Source organism: Patiria miniata, unplaced genomic scaffold (assembly GCF_015706575.1).
Source record: "Patiria miniata isolate m_02_andy unplaced genomic scaffold, ASM1570657v1 HiC_scaffold_19, whole genome shotgun sequence".
Classification (NCBI taxonomy): Eukaryota; Metazoa; Echinodermata; class Asteroidea; order Valvatida; family Asterinidae; genus Patiria; species Patiria miniata.
In genome coordinates this window covers 8,067,586-8,084,350 of record NW_024037057.1, presented here as the reverse complement: position 1 = coordinate 8,084,350, position 16,765 = coordinate 8,067,586, and the positions used below count along the sequence as shown (strand labels likewise).

At 40.9% G+C, this 16,765-nt stretch overlaps 1 long non-coding RNA gene across 1 annotated transcript; it reads left to right on the top strand.

Moving 5' to 3' along the window:
• Positions 1–570: 570 nt before the first annotated feature.
• Positions 571–6,282, top strand: LOC119725631. Its single transcript, XR_005270718.1, has 4 exons — positions 571–677; positions 3,119–3,198; positions 4,440–4,570; positions 6,050–6,282. It is a non-coding gene; the product is annotated as an uncharacterized LOC119725631 (long non-coding RNA).
• The last annotated feature ends 10,483 nt before the right edge of the window (positions 6,283–16,765 follow it).

Genomic DNA, 16,765 nt, shown 5'->3' with positions numbered 1-16,765 from the left:
CGGCGATTTGGACCAAACATTAGAAGTCTCCTGCACGTGTTTCACATGAAAACGAAGGGTATACTTTCCTCTATCTACTGAGCCTTGCCGTTTCTTTTGGCCTTTTTAAAGAATCGAATGTACACCTAAAAACTATCAGCCCTCGATTTTGTTGATAAAAAATGTGAGTTTATTTGACAGACCGTAACAACACTTTGTATTTGTCAAAAGCAGTTATTTGTGGTATCAAAATCAAGCCTAAAAGGGACACATTTCCGTAGTGATTATTATTTCAAAACGCCGAAAAAGTTATATTTGCGGCATTTTAGTAACCACGACGTTAGAAAAATTGTAGTTAACCTTGGTCAGTGGTGGTGGTCAAAATATAAGTCAAGTGAACCGCGACGTTACAAAAGAAATCATGCCGTCTATAAAAACGGCAACTTGTCCTTTGTAGATCACCAGCCGGTCTCACTAATATGGCGTCAAATTCGTACATAGTGCGGCTCTTTATTAGCTATCCAGTCTTTATATAGAGATCAGTGGGTCAAACAGGGCTGTGTGCGTGACTCGGCCACTGACCGTGGTCCCGTAATGTCCAATCAGTGCGCCGGATCTTGGGTATATAAAGACGGGCGTCTCGGAGGTTAGCATAATTCCTGTCGATACGTCAGCATTTACAAAGGACAAGACCTAAGGTAAGGCTTACTTAACAATGAGACCCAAAAAACCCCCAAAACACTGCCGAAAACTTCTTAGGGAAAAGGTTGAAAAGCAAAGTCTTATGATCAATATTTCGAATAGGCGCGAACTTTGGGGTTCTCTACGACCAACCAAAAGCCTAATTGCGATCACCCAAAATCGAAACGTTATTTAACTAGAAGAGGTTGATTAAATTTGCAGTGGAAGGATTTCAAGTTTGAGACATGTTCTACTCAAAATAACCGCAGTTGTTGTCATAGTGTAGGCATTATCCAGAGTAGCCTTTACAGGATGGCAAACGTCATCTACCTTGAGACTCAAACCATATGTAGAATGGATGGAGAATCTTTCATAGAAGAAATATGACACCGAGGGGAAGGGGATGGATACCAAGTCTAAAAAGAAAGTGACCTGGATTAGTGATTGTTTTCGTAAAAAAATAACAATCAAATTATACACCAATACAGTATTTCTTAAGAGAGCATAATTATTCTTCCATGCTATCAGAAGTTATGCGCGTTTTTTTAAGTTTTTTTTTTTTTATAGCTGTCCATGAAGGTTACACCTCTTTGTTCCGACACCTCTATGTTCCGACTGCACATATTCCTATTCCTAACCCTAACCCTAACCCTAACCCGGGGTAACACAATCTAGGTTGTCGGAACATAGGGGTGTCGGAACATAGAGCAGTCACCTCCATGAAATGTCATTGTAAGCTGTTGAGCTTGGTGAGAATTACAGATTAGGCCTACACACAAGCATTCAAATACAGAGAAGATTTTAACCATTTGAGTCAAGACTGAAACATTATATTGACTGTTTAAAAAAAAATAATGTGAGTAACAGGTCAACTCTTTTTTTTTTAATGTTGATGGCGATTTTGTCTGTTTTCCTTTGCAAGTTTTTTATTCATTCACGGAGGTGGGAAAACTTCCATGTTTCATTGTATTTAATGGGTATTCATCAGTTCGTAGAACGGTAAATTATCAGTGGTGGACAGCTGAATTTTGTAATCCTTTCATTAAAATGGAAGTAAATTGGGAATTGAGTATGCAAATTACATGAAATATTTACAGTTACTAGTCAACAACATGTACTTTTATCCCTCTGTTATTTTAATGAAATGGAGCGAGCAACATATATTTGGATTTTTTTTTCCGGTCACTATCTTTTTGACTCACCCTGTATAATGTAGATAGATAGATAGATAGATAAACTTTATTAAAATCCCAAACTGGAAATTACATGTTGTCGTCTCTCATTAAAAATATAAAAAATTCAACATACGCTACAATATTCAGGAAATAAATACACAATCACATCAAAACATTACAATTGCACACAGTATAAAGCACTAAAAATTTAAGAGCGTAAAAAAGCACATGTGATATTAATGCAAAACCCATTCCCAAAGTAGAACCAGAATAAAGGACTAAGTATAAAAATTATATCAAAAACTGTGAAAACCCGTTGTTTCTCAGATACCAGAATAAATTAATCCTTTGGATAAAAATCATCTTGTAAAATCATCAATATGACACTTAATGGCCCTGCCTGTGAAAAAAATGAAGAATTTCGGTTTGCAAGCACTGGTCTCAGTCTTCTCTGCTGCGTGGAATGATGTTATCCTTAAATCGGTTGTGGAGCGGATGCCCAGCATCTCCCCACACCATTATTGTAGCTTGTCACGCAGCCGTTGGTTGTAGACCGTGTCCACAGATGGCAAACACTCACCGAGTATCCTACTAGCTCGTTTGATGGTATCGTCAATTAATTTGTTCACTTTCTTATCGGTATTTCCAGCCCAACATAACAAACAATAGGTCCATACACTACAAAGAACCAAGTTATAGAATATTGTCTTGATTTCCTTCCTGACATCAAATGTGTTCAGTTTCCTCAAACCGAGAACATTCTTGAGTTCAATCTTTTACCTACATGACTCACATGGTTGCTCCAGTCTAATCATCAAAAACAACTCCAAGATATTTATACTCGGCAACGCAACGTACGAATTTGAATGTAATCACCTTTTATTCGAGCCCACAATGATTTGTTTTTGTTAAGCACAAAAATGAGTACACTGATCTCTCGTTGAAAAGTGTGCGTATAAAACCAAAACTAAAGGAGCATTCCAGAGAAAGAACCTCTAAAGTTTGAACCACGGGCCTATGCTAATGCCCACTGAATGTTCTTAATCCATTGCCCATTTTGGTATTTTTCGTAAACTGTTGAGTTCCAATTAAACTGGGTCTCTTCCGTTTTATTAGACACTGTTATGTCCTTTCTTTCAACAACTTAGAAAGCTGCGACACGGGGAAAATATACATGCTACAAATGTATGCACTCTCTCATTACACTTTAATCAATTACGTACTATTTTCAACTTCAATCACAGAAATATATATTTATATTTTTTACCATGCTCTGTTAACAGGGACTTTACGTTGCTGCAAAACTTCACCTGCCTGACCATGAAGTGGACTATGATGCTCGTGTTGCTTCTTGCTTGCCTTGGTGAGTATGACATACACCATAACTAATTGACTCATACAAACGCAACTGTGGATCGGGGGTGGGCGGAGGCAAAGGGGCCATTCCCCCACCCCCTCAGCCAACCTCCCCCCAAAAAGAAAGGGGAAAAAACAACAACCACCGAAAAACATTTATTTTTGTTTAGTAACGTAGCAAAAAGGTAGACATTGTGTGCACTACCCATAAAACTCAACAAAAGAAATACATTCACACCTGTTCCCCTTGCTTTTCATTTACAAATTTGGCCCGCGGAAAGATCTTTGGATCCACCATTTTGGGATCAAAAACTGTCCCCCCCCCCCTTCCCCACAAAAATAACCAAATAATTTGATCTGAATCCGGCCTTGTACAAGCGACCCCAATCTGATTCTGTTCTTAGGACACTTATTCAAGGAGAATTATAAGTGAATTGTTTTTTCATATCAAAACCTTAGTTTGTGGTCAAAAGGAGCCCATGTAAACCGGCCAAAAGCACAGTACAGCCAGATGACCTTGGACATAGACATAAGATATGCACGTGTACAGTAAACAGACCCTACGTGCTCAGCCATGAGCAACAGCATATTTTATTGGACTTTAGATGAACAATTCTTTTGTAAATGATGTTGGGCGAGCCTTAACCTCAACCAATAACAATAAGGGTTATATTGTAAGAAAGCTGACGAGACGAAGAAAAATGACTCGGGAGAACTAAGTTCCCAGGTGGCGCTATTTAACGTTGTGATGATATAAATGGACCAGTTCTTGGCTGAACGCGTGGTTTACACACAAAAACTGGGAGATTTTTGACTAAAAATGCAGTGTTCAACATCATTTTGGCAAGGGAAAATCAGTGTTTTATCCAGTTTTTGTTTCATTTTCTGAAAGAATGTATTGTTAGGGTCACACTGTAGTAAGAACTAAGGTATACTCTGTCGAATAATGTAGTGGCGGCGATAGATGCGAAAAAGGGCCTGTTTTCGCCGTGTTCTCTCATACAGGTTGCACATGAAAACCTGCCCGTTGGGTTAGTTCCCCAAAGGAATCCATATGAAAAGACGTTTTAAGAAAAAAAAATTAAAACAATCGGCACTTTACTTTAACCATCAAATGTTTGTAATCAAGCATGGCTTGAATTCACATTATTCTGCTGGTAGCTAATTATTGTCTATAGTGAAACACACAATTGGAATTAATCTTTATTTAAAAAAAAAATGATTGAATGGCATTTCGTTTTACACCAGGTGTTGGCAAAGCCGTGACGGAGTGCTACGATTGTACTAGCTCCGATGCTGGGTGTGGTGACACATTCGATAAGACAGCGCAAGCAAAATATCTAAAGCCTTGCACCACCGGTTTGACTGACGCTTGTTACGTAAGTGTTCTCTATAATTGTGGTACAAGAGGGCGGGACGCGTCACCCATTAATATTGTGGGTATACGACTTTCAAAGTTTTGAGCCGTTCCTCAATCTCCAGCCTCAACTTTGGTGTAACGGTCTGAGTTATCCGTTATACTGATCATTCTGGAAGGCACAAAATACACATGCGCCAAAATGACGTAGTGGCTGTTTTGTTTGTTGTCAGCTTTGTGTGCATTGAGATGACCTACTTTGATCATACATTAAGAGCTCAGCCCCAAAGTTGCCTACGTGGGCCAAATCACGAGCTGAACGCCTAGCCTCCGAGTTGCTTACTATTTTGTAGGCAATGAACTTGACAGTTTGTAAAAAAAAAAAAAAAAAAAAAATGAGTGGAAGCCGTGCACAGCCTGCGAGCTCGTATTTCTCCAAAATTCGATGAAATTCGGCCCTAATATTGTTCTATTTTGCAATGGAGCGCGGGCATCATTTTTCAAATTATCAAAATATGATCTCGGTAATTCTGTCCAACCCCCCACCCTCCCCCACGACCCCTCACAACGCGGGTGAAACACGTCTAGCCTGACCATTCAACTTGGTGCCCTTCATTGAACGTAATGAAATGCCCCGATTGGTCGAAATATGAGTTGCATTGTATGCGACTTTCGAGTTTTTTTTTCTTGACTTCAGTAATCAAGCCAAAAATGCTTCAGAAAATCAGCCCCAAGAATAGGGCTAAAACATGTTGAGGCCACGTTTTGTTTACATTTTGTTTACATGTGCAAAAAAAAAATGGGTAGAATTGCGTCAACGCAGACAACATGGTGTATCAAAAAACAAACTTATCCAAAAACAATGGGTTAGCAGTATGTTAAAGTTGTGAATTTGAAAAATGTCAAAGTTGCTTCATCTTAAAGGGTAGTTCATTAGCTTTTCATTGATACCATATTAGCAGCATTTCAGTCATGGATGACCTTTTAGCGCATTGTCCACAGCAACTGCGGTTTCATCCGACAGCTGAATTACACGTACATTCAGCAAACTTGGAAAAATCTGTTTGTGGGCCTTAGTTTTGAAATAAATGGTGCTCGGTCATCCGTGATTGATGAGTTGCAAATAATTATGGTGTTAATGAAATGGTTATGAACTACCATTTCAAGTGGAGCCACTTTGACAGTTTTCAAGTCTATAATTGTTCCATATAAGCCGGTTGTTTTTGGATTCTCTTTTTTTATACCTCTCTCGCAAAACGGAACTCGCAAAATCTGAGACAAACAAAACTTATTCCATAGGGTTGTCTATAAGGGGCGTGGCTAACTGGCAAACGGCTACAGGTCAATTGGCTAAGCAAACGATTAGTAAGTAAACCTGTATGCGAATGTCGCCGCCGCCGGGACCCCTCCCATGCAGCACTTTACTTTGTGCATCGACAAGAACATCACATATTTGATTGGTTTCTTTGGTTTAGTAAGTGTTTTTCTTTCCACTTTCTAGAAAGGTAAAGTTAACGGGGTTGTAGCAATGCGCAGCTGTATGTCGACTGTGGGATGTGCGTTTAGTGGAAACAACGATTGCTTTGAAGAAAGCTCCGATAACGTTGTCTGCTGCTGCACTGGAGATGGATGCAACAGCGCCACCACTCGTCAAGTCAGCTATGTCGCTTTGGCCGCCATGATGTTCGTAGCAAAGGCTGTGTTCTAAACGACATATGGCTACCTTGATAAAAAGTAAGATAGCTCACTATCTTTAACCCTAAAAGGGCCGGGGGGGCGGAATCCGCCCCCCCCCCCAACATTTTCCGTGATAGCCTCTAAAAAAATTTGTTTCGCGACCCCAGCTGTTATGACTTTTTAGCCTCGAGCTTTGCGCATCTTTTGATACCAAAAACATAAAAATCGGACCACGGGTTGCCGCGTAGCAAATTTTTTTCCGGCGCTACGCGCCGTGAAAACTTAATTTTCGCATATACGTCGTGTACACCGAGCAGAATTGCCATTCGTATATATGAATAATTAATTAGCCATAATTCCAAAACCCTTTGACCTATAGTCATGAAATTTCTTGGGTATGTCAAGGAAGAGTTGCTCTATGCATGTATTGAGTTTCAAAATTTTTCGTCACTCGATGGCCGAGATCTTAGGGGGGGGGGCGAATCCGCCCCCCCCCCCCCCCCCGGCTGAGAGATGGTCAAAATAACCCGGCCCCTTTAGGGTTAAAGACTTATGCACACATAATTTCACACCTAATCTTAACAAAATTTCGAATCATATGATAAAAACACTGATATTGATTGATTTACAAACGCAATAGAAATTATTTAATTGCCCTTTCTTCCTCAGAATATGAGCCATGCATGCTTTTAATAATCAATGTAAAGTCGTTACTGATTTTTCAACTTTAAACAACTTGAGTAAATGATCTTTAGACGACATTGTAGATTTAATAATCACGCCACAAATTTGCTATTATTTACAGTATTTGAATTTATTCTTGATATAATGTGATAAATTAATGATTTATGACATTTGGAAGTTCATTTCAAATTTCGTACATTTATATATTTCTTTCTTTGTGTTAGGTTTCTCTAATGTGCTTCTTAAAGGTTTGGCTACTGTTCCTTTAACTGTCCTCTTTGTTGGATGTTGTCATGCAATGACCGCACTCAGTAGATTAGATAGCATCGTTGTTGGAGAGAGAATTCGATAGGTCGATTGAAATTGTTTGACAATAATCGATCATGCAATACATAGCTGACGCTTTGTTTTAAATTGATATGATCAGCGACATTAAGTCATCTCCGCATAAGAAACTGACGAATGAAAGCTCATGAAAACTATGCATTCTCAAGAAAAATCTGCAAAATCTGTTACCATGCATCTCCCTAATGTCTCCAAAATGGTCAAAATCAAGAGGTTATATGATAGATTTTCAAGATGCGACAAAACAAAGTTTGACACTTTTGGTTATGGAATCGAGGAAAACGTTTGTAAGGGTACTCAGTTTACCGTCTTAGGTTGCGATTGAAACTCCGGTGACTGCTTTTGGAAAGTGAACGCCTTAAAATGTTTGAAACATTTTGGAAATTGACCGTTATGCAATGTTCGAGGCTAGATTGTGGTCACGTGCCATATTTAGTTTCTTATGCGTAGAATGAAAGTCTCACGAAACTCTTCAATGCCATTAAATTAAGTATAGAACAGCTTTTCCTAAACGGATAACAATACAACTTTGTGGAATTTTTATTGAATACATTTTTAAAAATCTAGCATAGTAGATTACTCTTGTATGATGATTTTGCACTCAATAAAACGAGCAAAGCCTTATAAATGTTTGTCCTAGTATCAATGTTTAAATTGAATAATATTAATGACAAGATGGTCTCCCAATGGTCGACTCCACACTTTTTATATTATTACTGCATTTATTATTATACTGTTTACATTGAGAGTTATGCTTTTTTGGCCAGGAAAAGTCCTGGATATTCGAATAGTGAACCTTTGTCAAGTCTTGTACGAATATACCCTCGATTTTAACTAGCAGTGTTGTAGTCGAGGCCACATCCTCCGAGGCCGAGGCCACAACCTTCGAGGCCAAGGCCGAGGCCGAGGCCACAACCGCGAGGCCAAGGCCAAGGCCGAGGCCACCACCTCCGAGGCCAAGGCCGAGGCCGAGGCCAGCTATCAAAACACGTAATAAAATATAATCAATAAAACCAGTCTAAGATTATGTTGGAGATTTAACATCTTTTTAGTTGAATTCACTGAGTTTTGGAGTGCCTTACTTACATATTTACAGCTTGCAATGGGTTTCCTCTTTTAGGGAGTCCGGCGAATTTTATCTATTAAAGAAATAAATCTCAAGTTTTGTATCACTGAAAGAAAGTTGCACAACAAAATCAATGGCGTTAGAATCAGGCTCATATGTGTTTGCCCTTTGGAGATATACAACAATTTAAATGGCCAAATTTTGAGTTTCTATTCTGTAAGATTTACATTATTTACTTTTAGCATGTTTTATAAATCTTATTTTAAAACCTATCAAAATGCTTAATATCATAGGAATCCCCATTAAATAAACAACAACTTTTTCAATCAGGTTTTTACCACTCATAACCAAAAAGTTACGACCCGGATTTGGTGGCGCCGGATTTGCTCCAACCCAGACGCGGTTCTAGAGCTTATATTTTAGGGGGGGGGGGGGGCTTGCAGGAATGGATCCATAAATGTTTGCAGGGAGGCGTGCTGAAATTTAGACAGTTTTTTTTCTCCGGACACTTGGGCCTCTGAAAATCAACTGGGGGGGGGGGGGGGGGGGGGGGTGGTGGACATGTTTTCAATGGGGAGCGCTTATAAAATCCTACAAACATGCACACTGTATGTATTTACCATCGGCGGCGGAACACTTTTAAAAGTGGGAGGGCAAGGTCCAGTTACTGTTCCCGGAGCAGGATTACAGCAAAATCAAAGCAAATGGGAAAAGTGTGAAGTTGGTTCGAAGTGTGACCTACGTAATGTCTGCTAACCAAGGGCGGATCCAGAACACAATTTTTTGGCGGGCCAAAAAAATTGTTAGTCCCCCAAAAAAGTGGGAAAAAAATTACGGCGTGGGGTTCGGGGCCCGCTTTAAGGGCCCCGAATTTTTTTTTGATTCTAGATGCTCTGTGGTGCGATCTGAGGCAATTTCTGACCACTTTAACCAATGTTTTTTTGAGGAAAAGATGGTGATGTACTCATTGCCTGCCTTTATTGGAATGTCACTTAAAAAAAAAATTTTCGGGTTTTTTTTTGGGGGGGGGAGGGGCATGGCCCCTTCCCCCCCCCCCCCCCCCCCCCCCCCCCCCCCCACGGATCCGCCCTTGCTGCAAACCTATGCATGTGGACTATTCCTACCGGTATATCCCTATTTTCGTATCATTTTTCTAATTTTGTTTCGCCGTACTCACTTAGGTATAAGGCCTATTGTCAAATTGCACCACCAACCAGGGGTGTAAATCGCTTTTCAAAAGTGGGGGGGGGGATATCTTGATCAGAACTGATGCGAGCGTGAAGTGCGAAGCCCTTGAGGCGTATGGTTCAGGGCCCGCTTAAGGGCCCCGGAAAAAATTGGATTCTAGATGCTCTGTGGTGCGATCTGAGGCAAAAGTGACCACTTTAACCAATATTTTCTGAGCAAAGATACATTGTAGTACATAATACTACTAATAGGGCCCTGTAAATGAGACACGTGTTCAAATCTTTTTTTACCTCCTGTATCATTTTAATTAACCTCGTTTTTTAAAAATCGCTCCTGGTAAAAAAAGTGGGGGGGGGGCAAAATAGCTACCTATTCAAAAGTGGGGGGGGGGGGGGGGGGAGGCAACTGCCCCCTCTGCCCCCCCCCCGGTTGTTTTTCTGTTGGGGGGGGGAGTTATGTACCGATATCTCTCTGGTATTCACGCCCATTAGAGTTTTCTTTCAGTGTGATATGGATGACGTAGGTTCAATGTGGCAGGGGAAACGAAAGTTTATTTTGGGGGCGAATATCGCTAAAATAAATACATTTTATCAGTTAGATACAACGGGCTTGATAAAGGACTAACCCTCCCTGTTTCGATTTCGAAACACTTGAACTCCACAGTGATATTGTGCCGCCCTTAAAAGGTTAAGGCTAATTGGAATGAGGACCGAAGGTTCTTAAATCAGGGTACAACTTAGAATATTGTTTACAAAAAACACTTCAAGTGTGCTTCCTGCGCGTCACATCCGTCCACGTGTTGCTGTTGTTTTTATCATGTTGCCTAACTTGACTTTGTTATCATTTGGAATTTTATACCCATTTGAAAAAGAGTCTTATTGGGTGCGCCACTGGTGACGTCACCTTCTAACATTTCCTACTGCAATTTTTTTTATGGATTGTCTGTGTGTGTGGGTGTGTGTGTGTGTGTGGGAGGGGGGCTAGACAAAAGCCCCCCCCCCCCCCAGCCCCCGTACAAACGCGCCACCTCTAGCTATCAATAAGATCTCGGAAGTCTACCTCCCCCTCAGCCCCCCCCCCCCCCCCCACACACACACACACAAGAAGAAGATAATAATGCATACAATAAAATACGAAATATAATATAACAAATACAATGAGATTTAATATGCTATATATGGACATTAATTCATACAACTCAACAGGAAGGCCATGTGGGGTGATGGCATTGTGTTCCTTTTATCCCTTTTTGTAAAGATTTCACATCCGGGATGATGTTTTTCTATAGGTTTCGCAAGTGGGTGATGTCCTGAAAGGTCAGGATCAGCACATAGCTGCAAAGGGTTACACGAATCTGATTATTGTCCTGAATACCGCACCCAACGTGCAGTCAATGAAAGGCCTGTGTCTTGTTTATGCTTTTTTGATCCAATCCCCTCTAAAGAATCTCGAACTTCAACAACGTATGCAGCAACCGCCTGTTGGAAAATCATGGATCCACCCATGGTATAATTTGAAGTCTTCTAGGAACTTACACACCCTTATGGGTCGATTTAGCACACAGGCACAATGCGAAACTTTGGAAGGATTAGGAACCAAAGTCATGTAATTTAAAAAATGTACCGGCCAAATTAGAATTGTACCCTTTGGATGACATTGTTTCCTTCTCCCAAGTTAATATTTTAATCTATTTACTCTTTCCAGAACTGAAGCACGGGACCCTTTCTCAATCAATGCAAGACACCATAAAAGAAATATTCGTGTGAAGTCTCACAAAAAGTCTCCATTCGAACGACACACTGTTACTGCGTGCATATTTTCCAATTTAATCTGATTAAAACAGCCGAAAATTGTTTGGGAGAAGATAAAACGTCTAGTTCATTGTTACACGACCTTTGAAATGTTTACATAAACTGTCGCAAATCGCGAAGATTAAGGTCAGTAGGCGTTGTTTGGCTATCAGCGAACAAAGGTCATGTTTACTTGTTTTATTTTTAATTTACGTACTTTCTTAGGATGAACGAAAAAGGTTCCTCCAAAAACCGCACATGTGCAGGCACGATACTATGAGCTGGACATGTCAAATATGAAGGTAACCAGTGCGAAAAGACCAAGAAAAAAAAAGGTTCATTTATATAGACTTGGGGGAAAAAAACTCTTGAAATGTATTTCATAATGTCTTTAGTGTATGCCTACACCAACTCACTAGAAGAGGACCAAAACACACAAGTCAAACAATACACAAAACTTAAAGATCAAAATGAAAATTTAATATGCCCAAACGGAAATCCATGCCAAACGCACATGCCATAAAACCTGGTTAAAAACCAAAACCAAGTCAAAAACGGACCATATTATACATAATGGACCACAATAAAAGTTTAAATGCAACCTATGTATTAAAAAATATATTGAAAGCTTTGACTATATGCTTTAGCAATATTTAAGCGCAACACTATTGTTGAATGCGTTCACTAACAGTGGCAATTTACAAAAACACGATTTTTTGGGGGTCACTTTTTCCCATAGATGATTATTCACTGTTGTTGCAATGCATTCAAACAGTGGAAATTTACAAATAAATATCTTTTGTCATTTTTGTTTCATAGATGATTATTCACTGCGTAAATGAATAACTTCTGTATGTATATTTAGACTTTAGACTCCATGGACTTAGGCCAAAAAAAAAAATAAGTCGGTCTCTGGTCAGCGCGCGCGTCGATTTTAATCATGCGCGTCAATCTTTTTCCCCAAAAAAATGTTCCGCGCTAGCTCCAACGGCGCCCTGTATTGCCGCCCCTCCTCATTTTTTTTTTACCAAAGAGCACCAAGGAATGGGAAATTGCACCAAGGCAAATGATCGAGAGCACCAAGGCAAATTATGGAGGACACCAGTGTACATGAGGACACCAAAAAAGCAAAATAATACCCCACCTTTTCTATACAATCCAAGCTTGAAGAAAAAAAAAAAGCCGCGTCCCCGCGTCAATTCCGGAACTTCGGTCTGACCAGAGACCGAATATTTTTTTTTTTTGGCCTTAATAATGATATTGCCGCATCATGTACTTGGCAGCATTGAGTCAGCATGGTGATATATTCCATTGATTGTAGTCTGTTTACAAGCCGTCCATCTGGACAGACATGTGTCGCATATGAGCTCCGTGCACTACCAAAAGAGGGCGCACTTTTACCTAGCAACGACGTCCCATGGTCGGTACATTTCGCTCACCGTTCCTTGTGTGTGACGCGCGTACACACCAGGGGATTTGTTCTATGTACACGCAGTGGCCGCGCATCCCCAACTGTACTTCCTTTGCCGGTGAGGGGGTACTTGTGAACGGAGCGGATACCCGCCACAACGTGTGGTAAGTCATCACGTGATACTCGTGTTTACCCTGGTATACCGCAGTACCAGTTTGCTAGCAACAGAATAACGCGCTTACGATTACCATTTTGTGCTAACCGCTATAGCATAAAAATTCTGTGCTAATCCTGTAAGCAAAGAATACTCAGTTGCGGGATGTAGGCCTACGCATGCGCATACACTTACAGTAAACATAGAATTTGCTGTTATAGTAAGCAGGTTTTTTTTTTTGCTAACGGTAAGCAGAGCCAAGAAATTGGGCTCAGGACTCCGGTGACTGCTCGCGAATTGTTTTTCCCCGTAAGTGGGTTGCTCGTAACATATCATGCATAATTCAGTTTTCAATTGCTGCAGGACATTTAGGTTCTGGTTCTCTATTTTTCACCTTAAATAAACTTATCTCAACGATAAACTTAGACGATGAAATAGCGTCCTCTACATACCGGCTTAGTAGCTTAAAATCGCTTGCGAAGGAGCGGCTCCATGATTCGCGGAATAAAATTCGCTAATCCAGTCTGGAGCCCAGACTACCAGCGCGCTAGCTGGTGGGTACATCATGGTCACAGCTAGACCATTAAATAAACAGCAATAGACCCCAGTGATACGGCCACTTTTGAAATTCAGGAGGAAACACAACTCCCCAAGGTGTTTGAGACACACATGGAATTATAGCTTATTTCATCATCTTTTGTTTGTTGGTCAATATTTTGGGGTTGACCAATGATTTTTGGGAGAAAATTCCATCGTAAGATATTTACCCCTAAAATTAGTAATTGTAGCCCATCGCAATTTGGTAAAATGATGCCTAGCCTGCGCTCCATTGCAAAATAGAGCAATAGTAGGGTCCAATTTCACCCAAATCTAACAAAAATACTAGCTTGCAGTCCTATGTACTACCAAGGGCGGATCCAGGGGGGGGGGGGGGGCCAAAGGGGGCCATGGCCCCTCAAAAAAAGAATGTGACATCGCAATAAAGGCAGGCAATGAGTACACCACCATCTTTTCCTCAAAAAAAATTGGTTAAAGTGGTCAGAAATTGCCTCAGATCGCACCACAGAGCATCTAGAATCCAAATTTTTTTCCGGGCCCTAGCGGGCCCCGAACCCCACGCCGTAATTTTTTAGACCCACTTTTTTGGGGGACCAAAATTTTTTTTGGCCCCCCAAAAAATGGTGTTCTGGATCCGCCCTTGTGTACTACTTCCACTCTTCTTTTTTCACAAACCCTCAGTTCATCGCCCTAAAAATGCTGTAATAACGTAGAATGTTTTGGCCGGCGTCGGTAATTTCGGGTCCGTTTACTAGACTGCACCCTTATAAAAGCAAGGCGCCCTCAATTGCACGGCAGCTTAGTGGTGAGTGCATTACGGATCTTCAAGGTCAGAACACAAATTGGGCAATATGGGCGGTAGTGATCATGAGTCCCTCACGCACGGCTGTTTCACACACATAAAAGAGCGCCCTCGCTTGGTGAATTTTTGAGAGTTGGTTCTGGGTTTCCAAAAGTATGACGTCATTGTTTATAAAAAGAACGGCTCTTGAAATGACGCCTTCGAGAGCCCTCAGCCGACAGTGTGATCAGTGACTGACTGAGAATTCACGTCTTTCAATTTCACACATAAAAAACCGTATTTTCGGCAGTTTGGCATTGTTTCGAAAGCCCATCTGCTTCACGCCCCATGGATGAACTCTAATTTAAACTGAGGCTAAAGACATTGTGTCTGAAATATAGAGGGCGCTCTTCGTTTCCCACAGCCGGGGGAGAGAAAGGCCTCGACGGACTAAATTTGCTACTGCTGACAATAACACATGCGTCTATGAAGGCGGCTGAAGTCCATTCCCATAGGCGACAATGGTGTACCCGGCCATAATTAAAGTCGGACGCAGCCAAATTCGAGCGATGCACAATGCAGTGCGCCACCAACAGTTTGCCATGGAGAGTCCAGTTTTCAAGGTGACGGTCGACAAAACATAGCCCATTTGAATGCGTGTCAGCAGATAACTTGAGTTATTTTGTACAGATTGTGACATAGCATTCTGCCGCCTTACAAAAAAAACACTATAGTGATGAAAAGAAAAGAAAAGAAAAGGGCAAACGTATACTCGAATCATACGTTTACGAAACTCCGGAAAAAGCAACAATATTTCAAATGTCCCGCGCTGTGAATTTGTGGAACATCTCCCACAATGCAATGGGAAAAAAAATAACTCTCCATGACAAACTCTTGGTGGCGCACTGCATTGTGAATCGCCCGAATTGGCCTTACTAATCCCTATATCCACTGAACTGGTCTATATAGACGATGGGGTTCCCGCTTTTTTTTCCCTTTGCATTTTCACTTGTCAAATGAATTTTCCTTTTAAATGTCATAGATCCTGCGTTTTACCCTCGGGATGCAGACCAGTACTTAATCTGCCATAGACCCCAGTGATGAATAACCCCATTGTCAAATATCAGGAAAGATACTCACAACTTTCCAAGGTGTTTGAGACACACATCGAATTAAAGCTTAGTTCATCCTCTTTCATTTTCTGTTCAATTTTGAGGGGGTGATCTGACGTTCAAAATGACCATTCAAACACGATCGTCTCTAAAAGTAGTCCAGAACCCATCGCCATTTTGAGAAAAGAAAAGATGCCTACGCTCCATTACAAAATAGAGCAATTGTAGGGCTCACTTTCATCCAAATAACAAGCTCGCATGCCTGCTCACCGCGTTCATGCTTCTTTTTTTGCAAACCCTCAAGTTCATGACCCTCAGAATGCTATATTATATAGCAGATAATTTGACGGCATTTGACGTGATTTGGTCGGCGGCGAATAGGACATTTTGGGCCACAATTCTGGCCTGCAACCTATCGGAGTCAAGCACCCTCATCACGTATCTGTAATATGCAGATGGCCAGTAAAATGTTCGGACAGTCTAAGAGTGAGTGGCCACCAGTAGAATGAGTGGCCAGCTGAATGAGTGACCAATAGAATGAGTGGTATGTAGAATGAGTGGTCAGTAGAATGAGTGGCAATTAGAATGAGTGGCCAGTAGAATGATTAGACAGTAGAGTGAGCGTAAAGTAGCATGATTGGCCACTTGAATGAGTGGCCACTTGAATGAGTGCCAATGCAATATCACATTTCATATTAATGCGAGCAAATTGGAAATGACAGGACTGTTTTTGAGGTGCGGACGTATTAATTGCAATGCATGGAAAAAACGCGTAATGCACGTTGGAAATACCAACACCAAGTACACGATATAATTCCATTCCTTGCTAATTGCGGTATCGAATCAGGATAGAGGAAGCAAGTTCAAGAATAATCACGGTTGTGATATGAGTTGACTGGCACATGTACATGTGAACACCCACAGTACAAACGTCAACTTCTTGTTCGTCGAATTTATCTAGTAGCACCTACCTTTTCTTTTAAACTCCAATATCAGTCAATTTCATTTAAATTCAGCTCCAGAGAAATTTCCCAAAAAATGAAGTGGCTTTTCGGTCTCGTTGCTATTCTGTGTTGCCTCGGTAAGTAAATTACATTTACTTTTTGATGATTTTTATATGGGTACACACGATTTGAAGAAATCGCAGTTTATTTTCTTACGTCAGAGTGTTTTCTGTGCTCAACGGGGAGCAGATATGTAACGATTCTTTTCACTCTCAGTGGATCGAGTCACCCACAATTGGCACTGTCGAGTTTGTTCACTTCAAATTGGTTGGGAGTAGGAGGGGGGATGGTGGAAGGATTCGGGAAAGTGCTGATGCCAGCATAGACTATTACCGTTTTATTCTACTACGCCTGCACTGTATCACACATTCGGCTTTTTATTCTGCTCAAAAGAAGTTCTTAACCCTAAATGTGCCGGGGGGCGGAATCTGCCCCCCCCCTGAACTT